Source organism: Callorhinus ursinus, unplaced genomic scaffold, assembly GCF_003265705.2.
Source record: "Callorhinus ursinus isolate GAN/ISIS: 27379988/994484 unplaced genomic scaffold, GSC_fseal_2.0 scaffold40, whole genome shotgun sequence".
NCBI lineage: Eukaryota > Metazoa > Chordata > Mammalia > Carnivora > Otariidae > Callorhinus > Callorhinus ursinus.
This window is the reverse complement of record NW_027397102.1, coordinates 9,593,618-9,607,643: the sequence shown is the minus strand read 5'-3', so window position 1 is coordinate 9,607,643 and position 14,026 is coordinate 9,593,618.

Here is a 14,026-nt window from a genome sequence, read left to right as displayed (position 1 = left end):
CCTGGAGTCCCGGGATAGAATCCCACATCGGGAGTCTACTTCTCATGCTATCGGTCTCTTATTCTCTCTCTCTCAAATAAATAAATAAAATCTTTAAAAAAAAAGAAGATAGGAACTTACTCAAACCCATAGATAATGCAGACAAAGTCTAATAGCAAATCTTTGGCTTGCTATTATCAAGAGGCTTTTGAGAGTCCACTGTGACATTCCATGTGAAAATGTCCAGTAAAGCAGACTTAAAAGAGCCTATATAGTCAACACACTATTCTTGTATCAGTTTAATGAAACTTGATTTATTTTGCAGCCATATCAGTCTTACTTTGATTATCTCTGATTGAAATGGGGAATGGGGGTGAGTATAGGGGGAAAATATGTTTCAGTGGAAAGCTATAGTACACCCTTGTTGATATCATATTCTAGTCCTCTTAATTGTCTTTAAAATTTTGTTGCTTGCCTGTAAACTGGACCGGACGTTGAATTCTAGTTTTCTGCAGTAGCTGGCTACAAATCTCCAAACTAATGTTTCCAATTTTTCTCCGATCCTTCTGACTTGGAATTATTAAGAAATGTCACCTTTTTCTGAAGCTATGCAAGCTAAAGTTGGATAACTTAATAAAAACTTCAGAGAAATTGATGTGCGAAACAGAGGCAGAAAGAAATGTAGATAAAATTAAATCTCCTTATAACCTGTAGCCCGTTGACAAATACTTCAGATAGGCAGGTTATAACATTCCTCCAGGGTCCTGAGTCTTCTTTAACATATGGAAGTCCTTTTGGAACTTCCCTTATCTTTATTTCTCCCCACCCCAAAGTATATAATCAGTTGCTCCTCACAATCCCGGGGCAGCAGAGAGCAGCAGGGAGCAGCAAGGAGAAGTGGCAGCAGCTCATTTTGCTCATGAGTCCTGTCCCCATGCTTTAATAAAACCATCATTTTGCACCGAAGACATCTCAAGAATTCTTTCTTGGCTGTCAGCTCCGGACCCCACCAACACAACAATATTCAAAGAAATTGCATCAAAATCAGTACAACAGCTCATGTATAAACAGTCTTTATTCCTATTACTATGTGCACTCCTCAGAAAGATTACTAGAGACATTCGAACATAAAACAGGATACTCTGTCAAGTTGCCACGGCCTGTCCTCACTTCATCTGAAGATGTTTTGAGCATGACATCTAGAGATCTCAACTGGCCAATTCAGACTGAGTTTATAGTTGGCTCTGATCATTATGATGAAGGATAGTTGGAAGAAAGGCAGGCAGGGACAAGGGGTTTACTCTATGAGGAAACTGCCCTTAAAAGGATTTTATACCACCCTTGAAGGAGTCCTCCACCCTTTCCCATGTGATAGGCAGGTGACAAAAACCTGATTGGGTGACAGGCTCTTGGAGGGTTAATCAGATTAATACAGCCCACCAACAAGCCTATCAAAACCCCTAGACTTAGAAACTCTGCTGACAACTTTCTCGGGTTCCCTCCCTCTTTGGGAGCTTTGTACTATCACTCAAACTTTACTATTGCTCAATAAACCTTACTTTGCTGCCCACCACTCTTCGTCTGGTCTACCTCTTCATTCTTCAAAGCGGCATGACCAAGAACCACAGGCAGTAAAGGAGAAGAAATCCTGTAACAATTAGCCATTGCTTTTCTTCTGTTTCCATAGAATTGACTCTTATTACATACCTGGCATATGTATTTGTACCATATAAGCCTAACTTTGGGAGCCCACCTGCCTCCCTGCCTCCTGAAATGAGACATGACCCTTTAACTAAACTGACCTATACTCAAGACTAAAAGACTGGTTCAATGCGATATGGAGCAATCTAACAACTCAGGTCAGGTTCAAACCTACTTACACCAACTATTCCAAGATGTTAAAATATTCCACAATATTACCCAAACTTTGAACAGATTCCTAGGGCCCCTTAGAACCCTGACCTATTTTCATGACTGGAAACTTGAAGTTTGGGACAACGGCTAAAACTGGGTTTCAGATTATTGCTTCTATACTTGTTATAGGATTTGCTATTGTAAGTCCTATTTCAACATGTCCTTTCTTGTTTACAACACACCCTTACCCCTGACTTTTAGCATATCTTCTACCCAGGCCATTAAAAGCCTTAACATTAAATCTGATGCCTCCAGCATCACAGGGTGGATTATAGTGTAAACCTTGACATTGATTTTTCTTTTTTTTGTGATGCAAGTACCTGAATTAAACTTTGATTGCTGAGACATGCACTTCAAAGGGGCATCCACTTAGAAATGGCTATCTGAATGAACACTCTGGCAGCCACATGGTGTGATTAAGAGCCAAATTGCTGCCCCCCCTCCCACCAGCTCCTTTGATTTCCATAACCAGCCATTTGGGCTGCTGGTTTGTTTCTTGTTTTGTTTTTTGTCTCTTCCTTGCTTTAAATTTCCACTCATATTTTGAATTTACTACTAAAGAGTGAAACTGTGAAACCCCAGCACCCCCTCTCCTGAATCCAATTAAAGCAGAACCCCAGGCCTGTGCATGCTCTCTCTGCCCCCTCACAACAGTGCTGTGTGGCCCCAGGTGTGCTGTGTAAATTTCAGGATTTGTAATCAATAAATCTGTCTCTTTCAAAGTTTCCTAATTGTTATTGTCAAGTACATCTTGCAATCATAAGCTCCTTGTTAGTGTGGTCCAGCCACAATATTGGTTATTGATAACTTGAGACCAGCACAAAACAATTCCTTAGCATATTATTCATAGTTGTTTTAAATTCCCAGTCTGATAATTCCAATATTTCTGCCATGTCTGGTTCTAATGTTTGTTTTGTCTCTTCAAATTGTGTTTTTCACCTTTTAGTGTGCTTTATAATTTTTCTTGATAGCTGGACATAATGTATAAGGTAAAAGAAGCTGCTAAAAACAGGCCTTTAATAATGTTGTGATGACGTGTGGGGTAAGGGGAAGTGTTCTATAATACTGTGATTATTCTCAAACTTTTAGTGGGCCTATGCCTCTGGATTGTAAACTTCACATTTTTTTTTTCTTTCCCTTTAGGTGGGACCAGATGGTTAGAGCGGGCTGGAGTTGGATATTTCCCTCCTTGCCTGTGGAAGGCCAGAGCTGACTATATTGGGTACTTTGTCCACTGTAGTTAGGTTCTGATGACATTACAGCAGGTTAGGCTCTGGTTAACTAGCTCTTACTGAGGACAGGCCTTGTTAAGAATAGAGTGCTCTGGCATATTTCAAAATGGTTCCTTTTCCTCTCTCCTCGCCAGAAGCAGGAAAGAATTTTTCTCCGATATTTACTGTGTAAGCCTGGTCTAGCTCCTGTATTTAAAGGATACAAAATTGTGGGGGCTTTTCTACAACTGGTGGCCCTGGAGTTTTTAAATCTCAAAATTGTCCATACTGAACTTCTAGCAATTTATCAATTACATTTCTAATTTTCCTACCCTGGCACTGGTCCCTGTGGTGGTTTCTGCTCATGAGTCTCTACTCTGGTAAGTTATTATTTTATGTATTTGCCTGTAGGTCTCTCCAGTTCTGGGGACAGTTTGCCCTGTGTCCTCACCAATCTTGAAGATACTAGAATATTTGATTTTTCAGTCTGTTCAGCCTTTTAACTTGCTGTTATAATACAGTGATAGCTTCCAAACTCTTTACATAGAGAACTGGATGTTAGGACACTGTTTTAGGGATAGGAATGGGGTTGAACAAATGGCATGAACTACTTGGATAATTGTGACTTGCTTTTATGTTGTGAGGCATTTGTGTGAGTTGATTTGACTTAAAGCATAAAAGGCAGAATGCATAACTACTAGGTCTCTGGTGACCTACTTTTGAATGATATATGAATGGATGGACACTAAATTTTAGAGAAAATTTTTAGTAAAAGGGAGAGGAAAAAAGGATGGTTATTTTGGCATTCTATGTATCTGTATCTCCTCATTCTTAGCTAATATGTATGGTAACTTGGCATTTTCCCATTACATTCTATCGAGACCACACAGTTCATTTTATTTATTCCTCTTCTATGAAGATCCTAAATCACACTGCTGTAAAGAACAGTAGAAACTAGTAGGATGTCTAGAGAGGTTAATAGTAATATGCCCCCCTTACCCTTTAAGCCTATCTATGTCTATAACCTATTTGATTTGATTATTGAAAAAAACTCTAACATAAGAAAGTCTCAATCAAGTTCATTACATCACTAGGTTAACTGTTTATTTTTTAATCAAGTTTAAAAAAAAAACTTTAACTGGTCTAAGCAATCTAGTTTGCTTTGATAGGAAATGTACTAGAACAGTAATTTTTAAAATAGAAAAAGGAAAGACACAGACACAAAACAGAGTTGTTTTTTTTTACCTTTACAAAAGGTCTTTTTAAAATTTAATTCCAGTATAATTAAAATATAGTGTTAGTTTCAGGTGTACAATATAGTGATTCAACAATTCCATTTATCACCAGTGCTCATCACAACACACTCCTTAAAGCCCATCACTTATTTTACCATCCCTCCACCCACTTCCCTTCTGGTAACCATCAGTTTGTACTCTACAGTTAAGAAGTCTGTTTCTTGTTTTCTCTCCCCTCCCTCTCTCTCTGTCTCTCCCTTGCTTATGTGTTTTGTTTCTTAAATTCCACATGTGAGAGAATACATGGTATTTGTCTTTCTCTGACTTACTTATTTCACTTAGTGTTATACTTTCTAGCTCCATCTGTGTCATTGCAAATGGCAAGATTTCACTATTTTATATGGATGAATAATATTGCATTTCATACATATGCCATTTTTGGGGTGTCTGGGTGGCTCAGTGTGTTAAGCGTCCGCCTTTGGCTCAGGTCATGATCTCAAGGTCCTGGGATTGGGCCCCATATTGGGTTCCCTGCTCAGTGGGGAGCCTGCTTCTCCCTCTGCTGCTTTCCCTCTTGTGCTCTCTGTCATGTACTCTCTTTGGTAAATAAATAAATAAAATCATACATATATATATAGCATATATGTGATATATATATATATATACATATATATATATATATATATATATATACATACACCATTTTCTTTATTCACTCATCTACCAGTGGACACTTGGGCTGCTTCCATAATTTGGTTACTGTAAATAATGTTATAAACAGGGGTGCATGTATCCCTTTGATTTAGGGTTTTTTATTCTTTCAGTAAACACCCAGTAGTGTGATTCCTGGATTATAGGATAGTTCTATTTATAGCTTTTTGAAGAACCTCCAAACTGTTTTCAATAGTGGCCGCAACATTTTGCACTCCCACCAACAGTGCAAGAGGGTTCCCCTTTCTCTACATCCTTGCCAACACCAGTTGTTTCCTGTGTTTTTTTTTTAATTTATTTTAGCCAGTCTGACAGGTGTGAGGTGATATCTCACTGTAGTTTTGATTTGCATTTCCCTGATGACGAGTGATGATGAGGATCTTTTTATGTCTGTTGGCCATCTGGATGTCTTCTTTGAAAAAATGTCTATTCATGTCTTCTGCCCATTTTTTGACTGAATTATGTGTTTTTCTGTTTTTGAGTTGTGTCAGTTTTTTATATATTTTGGATAGTAACCTTTTATCTGATATTTCATTTCCAAATATCTTCTCCCATTCCATAGGTTGCCTTTTATTTTGGTGATCATTGTCTTCACTGTGAAGAAGCTTTTTATTTTGATGTAGCCCCAAGAGTTCATTTTTACTTTTCTTTTCGTTGCCTCAGCAGACACATATCAAGAAAAATGTTGCTAGGCTGATGTCCAAAAAATTACTGCTTATGCTCTCCTCTAGGATTTTTATGGTTTCTTGTGTCCATTTAAGGCTTTAATCCATTTTAATTTATTTTTGGTGTATGGTGTAAGAAAGTGGTCTGCTTTCATACTTTTGTATGTGGATGTCCAGTTTTTTCAACACCATTTGTCTAAGAGACTGTCTTTTTCCCATTGGGTATTCTTTTCTGCTTTGTGGGAAGATTAAGTGATGATATAATTGTGGGTTCATTTCTGGGTTTTCTATTCTGTTCCATTGACCTATTTTTGTGCCAGTACCAACTGTTTCGATCACTACAGCTTTGTAACATAACTTGAAGTCTGGAATTGTGATGCCTCTAGTTTTGCTTTTCTTTTCAAAATTGCTTTGGCTGTTTGGGGTCTTTTGTGGTCCCATATAAATTTTGGAATTTTTTTTCTTCCAGTTTGTGGAAAATACTGTTGGTATTTTGATAGGAATTGCATTAAATGTGTAGACTGCTTTGGGTAATAGAGACATTTTAACAATATTTGTTCTTCCAATTCATAAACATGGAACGTCTTTTCATTTCTTTGTGTAGTCTTCAATTCCTTGCATTGTTTTATTGTTTTCAGATAGAGGTCTTTCACATCTTTGGTTAGGCTTATTCATAGGTATTTTATTATTTTTGGTACAGTCATAACTGGGATTATCTTCTTAATTTCTCCTCCTGCTGCTTTACTATTAGTGTATAGAAATGTCAAAGAATTCTGCACAGTGATTCTGTATCCTGTGACTTTACTGAATTTATTTATCAATTCTAGTAGTTTTTTGGTGAAGTCTCTGGGTTTTCTCTATATAGTATCATGTCATCTGCAAATAGTGAAACTTTTACTTCTTCCTTACTGATTTGGATGCCTTTTATTTATCTTTGTTGTCTAATTACTGTGGCTAGGATTTCTAGTATTATGTTGAATAAAAGTGGTGAGACTGGACATCCTTGTCTTGTTCCCGACCTTAAGGGGGAAGCTCTCCGTTTTTCTACATTGAGTATGATGTTCTCTGTGGGTTTTTTTTTTTTTCATATATGGCCTTTATTATGTGGAGGTATGTTCCCCTCTAGACCTACTTTGTTGAAGGTTTGTTTTTTTTTTATCATGAATGGATGTTGTACTTTTTCAAATGCTTTTTCTATGTGTATGGAGAGGATTATTTGGTTTTTATCCTTTCTCTTATTGATGTGATGTATCACATTGATTGATTTGCAAATATTCAACCACCCTTCCATCCTGGGACTAAATCCCACTTGATCATGGTGAATGATTTTTTTAAATATATTGTTGGATTCTGCTTATTAGTATTTTGTTGAGGATTTTTTTTGCATCTATGTTCATCAAAAATACTGGCCTGTAGTTCTATTTTTTTTGTATGTCTTTATATGGCTTTGGTATCAGGGTGATACTGGTGTCATAGAATGAAGGGAAGTGCTCTTTTCTATTCATTGGAATACTTTGTGAAAACTAAATATTAACTCTTCTTTAAATATTTGGTAGAATTTCCCTGTGAACCCATTTGGTCCTGGACTTTTGTTTGTTATGTTTTTGATTACTGATTCAATCTCCTTGGTGGTAATCAGTGTGGTCAAATTTTATATTTCTTACTGCTTCAGTTTTGTAGTTTATATGTTTCTAGGAATTTATCCATTTATTCTATGTTGTCCAATTTGTTAGCATATAGTTTTTCATAATATTCTCTCACAATTGTTTGTATTTCTGTGGATGGTTGTTAGTTCTCCTTTTTCACACGTGATTTGGTTTATTTGAGTTCCTTCTTGCTCTCTCTTTCTTTCTCTCTCCCTGAGTTTGGTTAGAGGTTTCTCAATTTTGTTGACCTTTTCCATGAACCATTTCATCTCCTGGTTTCATTGATCTGTTCTATTATATTTTTTAAATTTTCTTTATAATTTTTCTGCCTTTACTGTTTATTTCCTTCCTTCTTCTGGATTTGGGTTTTGTTTCTGCTTCTTTCTCTAGCTTTCTTAGATTTACGGTTAGGTTGTTCTGTTGAGATTTTTCTTGCTTCCTTGAGGTAGACCTGTACTGTGATAAACGTTACTCTTAAAACAGCTTTTGCTGCATCTGAGAGGTTTTGGATCTTTGTGTTTTCATTTCCATTTGTTTCCATGTACCTTTTTATTTCTTCTATGATTTCTTCTCTGATTTCTTGGTTGACCCACTCATTGTTTAGCATGCTTTTTTTACCTACACGTATCTGTGATCTTTCCAGATTTTTTTTTGTGTGTGTGCTTGATTTCTAGTTTCATTGTGTTGTGGTCAGAAAAGATACATGGTATGACTTTGATTTTTTTTTTTATTTGGTGAGAGCTGTTTTGTGACCTAATATGTGATGTATTCTGGAGAATGTTCCATGTGCACTTGAAAAGAATGTGTATTTTGCTGTTTTAGGATGGAATGTTCTGAATATATATGTTAAATCCATCTGGTCCAGTGAGTCCTTCAAAGCTACTGTTTCCTGGTTTATTTTCTATTTGGGTGACCTGTCCATCAATGTCAGTGGGATGTTAAGTACCCTAGTATTATTGTATTACTATTGATTAGTTCCTTTATGTTTGTTATTAGCTGCTTTAAATATAAGGGTGCTCCCATGTTGGATGCATAAATATTTACAATTGTTCTGTCTTCTTGATTGTCTCTTTTATTATATATTGTCCTTCTTTGTCTTTTTTACAGAATTTGTTTTGAAGTCTATTTTGTCTGATATATGTGCTCAAGCTTTCATTTGACATCCATTTGCGTGGTGTTTCTCCATCCCCTCACTTTCTATCTTTAGGTCTGAAATGCATCTCTTGTAGGCAACATATAGATGGATTTTGTTTTCTTACCCACTCTGTCACTTTATGTTATTAGAGCATTCAGTGCATTTACATTCAAAGTAATTATTGATAGATATGTATTTATTGCCATTTTGTTACGTGTTTTGTGATAGTTTTTATAGCTTTTTTCTCGAACGTTTCTTCTCTTTCTCTCTTCCATGGTTTGTCTTCTTTAGTGATATATGTGGATACCTTACTCTTTATTTTTTGCATATCTATTACTGTTTTTTTGATTTGTGGTAACCACTCAGTTTATATATAATATCTTCTGCATATAGTTGTCTATTTTAAGCTGATTGTCACTTAATTTCAACTCATTCTTTACTTTTCTCCCCTCCACCTTTCAGATATTTGATATTATATTTTACAACCTTTTATTTTATGAATACCTTGACTGATTTTTATAGAAATACCTATTTTTTACTGTTTTTTTTTTTTTTTTTACTTTTTATGCTTTCACTTATGGTCTTTCTGTTCCAATCAAAGAGTACCCTTTAATATTTCTTAGAGGGCTGGTTTAGTGGTCATGAATTCCTTTGATTTTTGATTGTCTGGGAAACACTTTATCTTTCCTTCTATTCTAAATGATTGTCTTGCTGGATAGAGTATTCTTGGCTGCAGATTTTTCCCTTTCAGTACCTTGAATATATCATGCCACTCCCACTCCCATGCCACTTGGAAAGTGTCTGCTGAAACATCTCAGTAGCCTTATGGGGTTTCCCTTGTATGTTACTGTTTTTTTTTTTTTTTTGTCCTGCTGCTTTTATTTTATTTTTTTCCTATCACTGTATTTTGCCAATTTAGTTACAATATGTCTTGGTGTGGATTTGCTTTTGCTGGTTTTGTTGGGAGTTCTCTGTACCTCCTAGATTTGGATATCTGTTTCCTTCCCCCCATTAGGGAAGTTTTCAGCAATTTTCTGTCCCTTTTTCTCTCTCTTCTTCTGGGACTCTTATAGTACAATCATTATTATGTTTGATGCAGTCACTGAGTTCCCTAAGTCTATTCTTGTTTTGAATAATTCTTTTTTCTCTTTTTTTTTCAGCTTGATTACTTTCCATTACTCTATCTTCTAGGTCAATAATTCCTTCCTCTGCTTCTTCCAGCCTGCTGTTCATTGCATCAGTGGTGTTTCTAATCTCATTTATTATATTCTTCATTTCTGATTGGTTCTTTTTTAATCTTGTGTTTTCTCAAGTTTGGTGAGTATCCTTAGAATTATTGCTTTAACTAATACTCCATGAAGCATGTTACTTATATCAGTTTCACTTAGATCTCTGGCCATGGCTTTGTCCTGTTCTTTCATTTGGGACAAATTTCTCTGTCTTTTCATTTTGTCTAAGTCTCTGAGCTTGTTTATCTGTGCTAGGGAAGTCAGCTATGTCTCCTATTCTTCCGGGTAATGTCCTCATGAAGAAAAGTTCCTGTAGCAGCCTGCTGTGTATTGTCTCTTGTTCTCCAGGGCCTGGTGCTTCCAGGAATGTCTCCAGTGTGTGCTCTGTGTGTTCTGCTGTTTTGTCCTTGCCATGTTATCCTTCAGGCCAGTCATCTGGAGAGTTTGTCTTTGCCTGTTGTGGGCAGTGTTTGGCCCCTGGCCTGAATGTGGCACATTTTAACCACATCTGCTCAGGTCTGCTTATGAAATGATACTTGTCACCACTGCTGCCAGAACTGAGGCTCTGCAAAACTCCTGGGCTGGGATATATTGTGTTGGCAGGGACTTGGGAAGAACAAGAGATGTAACTGACTTCTTCTGGGGGAAGGGACACACTGAGCTGAGTCTGAGGCAAGCATAACTGGGAAGGGTGATTTCACCAGAGCACAGGGTAGAGCTTGGTGTAAGCAAGTTAGCAAGTGTCATTGCTTCCCTAGTTCCCACAGGTTGACCTGTGCTTCTGCTGTGGTGTAGGGGTGGAAAATGGGAAATCAGGGTGGGAAATCAGTTCTCTTGTTCCTGGAGGGGGTCTGTCTGTAAATGCTGCCTCTCTGAAACAAGTTCTGAGATGAGCAAATACCTTCCCACTCTGTGCCCCAGGTACTCTCCATATCACTCTTTCCTGCTGTATGTCCATGGGCTGTTTGCCCTTCCTTCTCTCCAAGAGCAAACCCAATGTCCCCTGGACTCTATCCCAGCCAAACCCACTGATCTTAAAACTCCAGGCTTTAAGCCTCACTGATTGTAAGAATGCAGGAAATCAGCCTCTCTCACTTTCCAAACCAATTGCTATGGGAATCCATTTTCCCAGTTTGCTCCTTTGTGTGTTAGTCTCTCACCCTTCTTTGCAACTTTGGCTCCCCCCCCACCAGAGCAGCCATGATCTGTTTCTCTCCCAAACTCTATCTCCACATTTCCTACCTTTTTAAATGTGGCCTCTTCTCTACCTTTAGTTGTAGAATTTGTTCTACCAGTCTTCATGTTGATTTCTGGGGTATTTAGGATGATTTGATAGTTATCTAGTTGTATTCATGGGATGAGTTGAGCCTAGGAACGTTCTATTCCACCACTATCTTCCCCTCCTAACATCTCAATAAGATAATTTTCTTTTTCTTTTCTTTTTAAGATTTTATTTATTTAGGGGCCCCTGGGTGGCTCAGTCGTTAAGGGTCTGTCTTCAGCTCAGGTCATGATCCCAGGGTCCTGGGATTGAGCCCCACATCGGGCTCCCTGCTCCACGGGGAATCCTGCTTCTCCCTCTCCCACTCCCCCTACTTGTGTTCCCTCTCTCACTGTGTCTTTGTCAAATAAATAAAATCTTTAAGATTTTATTTATTTATTTGACAGAGAGATAGAGAGAGAGAGCACAAGTGGGCAGAGAGGCAGGCAGAGGAAGAGGGAGAAGCAGCCTCTCCACTGAGCAGGGAGCCCGACGGGGGGCTCGATCCCAGGACCCTGGGTTCATGACCTGAGCCGAAGGCAGCCACCTAACTGACTGAGCCACCCAGGCACCCCTAAAATGATTTTCCATACTCATTATAAACCCTATTAGCTGAAGAAGCCTGAATATCCTGTTTCTTGCATCCCAAAATACCTCAGCAGGGAGCAAGCACCAAACAGTTTGGCTTCAGGGCGCCTGGGTGGTCCAGTTGCTTAAGCGTCTGCCTTCAGCTCAGGTCATGATCCCAGGGTCCTGGGATCAAGCCCCACATCTTATTCCCTGCTCAGCTGGGAGCCTGCTTCTCCCTCTGGCCCTCCTCCTGCTAGTGTTCTCTCTCTCTCACTCTCCCTCAAATGAATGAATAAAATCTTAAAAAAAGTAGACATAAATAGTTTGGGCTTCATTCCATTCCATACATCTTATGAAAACAATTTCATTTTTTCCTTTTTTAATTTTAATTTTTTAAAAAACTTCCATTTTTTCTAATATATAATTTGATTATGTATAACATTTCACAAAATTGATTCTAGTTTAAGCTGCAAAAACTTATTTATTTATTCAGTCAGTCAGCCAGTCAGTCATTTTAATCCTGCAAAAGCTTAAACAATTGACTTTGCTGTCCTAGAGGGAAGAAGTCTTATTTTATATCTCAGATCTTCCAGTCAATGGCCTCTCCTAAAGTAGATGCTTAAGAAATGTTTCCTTTGAGTCATCTCCAGTGGATTCTGGGGAGATCTATGCAAGAGTTAGCAGTTACAATATTAGAGGAGGAGTACAAAAAGTGGAATTAAATGAGGGAAAACACCCTTTCTTCTTTAAGGGAGAATGGGCCAGTAAATTGTCATCTAGTGAACATCCACTGTGAGCAGGTGCTGAGGCATGAAGTTATGAGAAACACCTGTTGTCTATATAATAGATCACCGAGTACCTTGACCCATTCTGTTTGAATATGATCATTCTTTTAAAAAAAATATTGTATCAACTTCACTTGCCCTTGAAACTTATCAAATTGACTGGTGTGAACTGATGACTTTTACAGCTTATGTCCCCTTGTTTTTAATTAAATTATCCTCTCTCCCATCCGGCTGTTTTTTGAGCCCATACGTTTTGGTTAACTTCCCACTCTTGGCCATAAGATGGTAGCATTCCCTAATGTATTGCATTGTAGTTCCACTGACACATTGCCTTCTACAGTTAAATTGGGTAAAAGATTATGTTCTGCAACTGCTCAAGTTTTTTATTTGTTTGGTCTTAGAAAAGTCCAGACTCCTAGGATCTGCTTATACTAGGAGACTTTCTGAAACAACTCACAATTCTGATTAAAATTGTTGGTCAACTTTTTTTTGTTGTTGTGGTTGGTCAAGTTTTTCCTTCAGGGAGGTATTCATTTTTTAAAATATACTTTTTATTTTATTATAATTGCTTTTCATCATGATAAGTGTACTCTTTAATCCTCATCCTTTATTTCCCCCATTCCCCCACCCAGTTCCCTTCTGGTAACCCTCAATTTGTTCTCTATCACTAAGAGTCCCATTTCTTGGTTTCTCTCTCTCTCTCTATTTTTCCCTCTGTTCATTTGTTTTGTTTCTCAAAATTACACGAGTGAGATCATATGGTATTTGTCTTTCTCTGTCTTCTGTCACTTAACATTATACTCAGTAGTGGGAGAAACTCACTTTATCCTCTTGAATTGTTCCCTACTGGATATAATTATATCTGTTTATTTTAGGATTTTAGGCATTTTCTTGTAATATATAAGCTGATCTAGTGATTTGCTGTAGGTGATTGGTGGTCAATAATCCGAAGTGACTTAATGCCTAGTTCCAAGATTGGGATGACAACAGCTAATGTAACTTTTCGTGCATATGTTGGTAGCAATGAGGCCATTAAACAAGGTTATTAAATTATTTTGATTTCAGGAGAGATGAAACACCATAGATAAAATTTTTCTGTTAATCATCTGGTATTTGATTATCCACTCTTCATTCAATAATAATTTATTTTAGAGATTAACAAGATTTTTCTTTATTATAATGCTTACATAATAAAAAAATGCATCTTTGTGGTAAAAAAATAAAACATGAAGATGTGTAAAGGAGAAGATGCAAATCTTTTTTCCTCAAATTCCAAGCTCCAGAGATATTCACTATTAATAATTTGGCATATATTCTGAGCAAAAAAAAACTATATATGTTGATTTTCTTTGTTCATTACAAATTAAAATAACACACACTATTATTGGTATGTATTATTATATATGTCTATCTGGAGTATATAGTTTTACAACTTGCAGTTTTACTTTTGAAACAAAAAATAATTTAAGTCCTAAACCGATAATAATTTAAGTTTTATTTTGAGGTGAACACCACAACATGAGAAAACTAGACAGAAATGTTTGTTAAATATGCAAGTCTACATCCCAGGACTAGTCCTGTCTTAGAAATTTCTGACTTGTGTTTGCAGTTTGTCTCCTTTGTGTATGACTATATTTTCCCCCAATCGTGTTGGCTTGCTTCATCTCTCGCTGTTTTCATTCTGG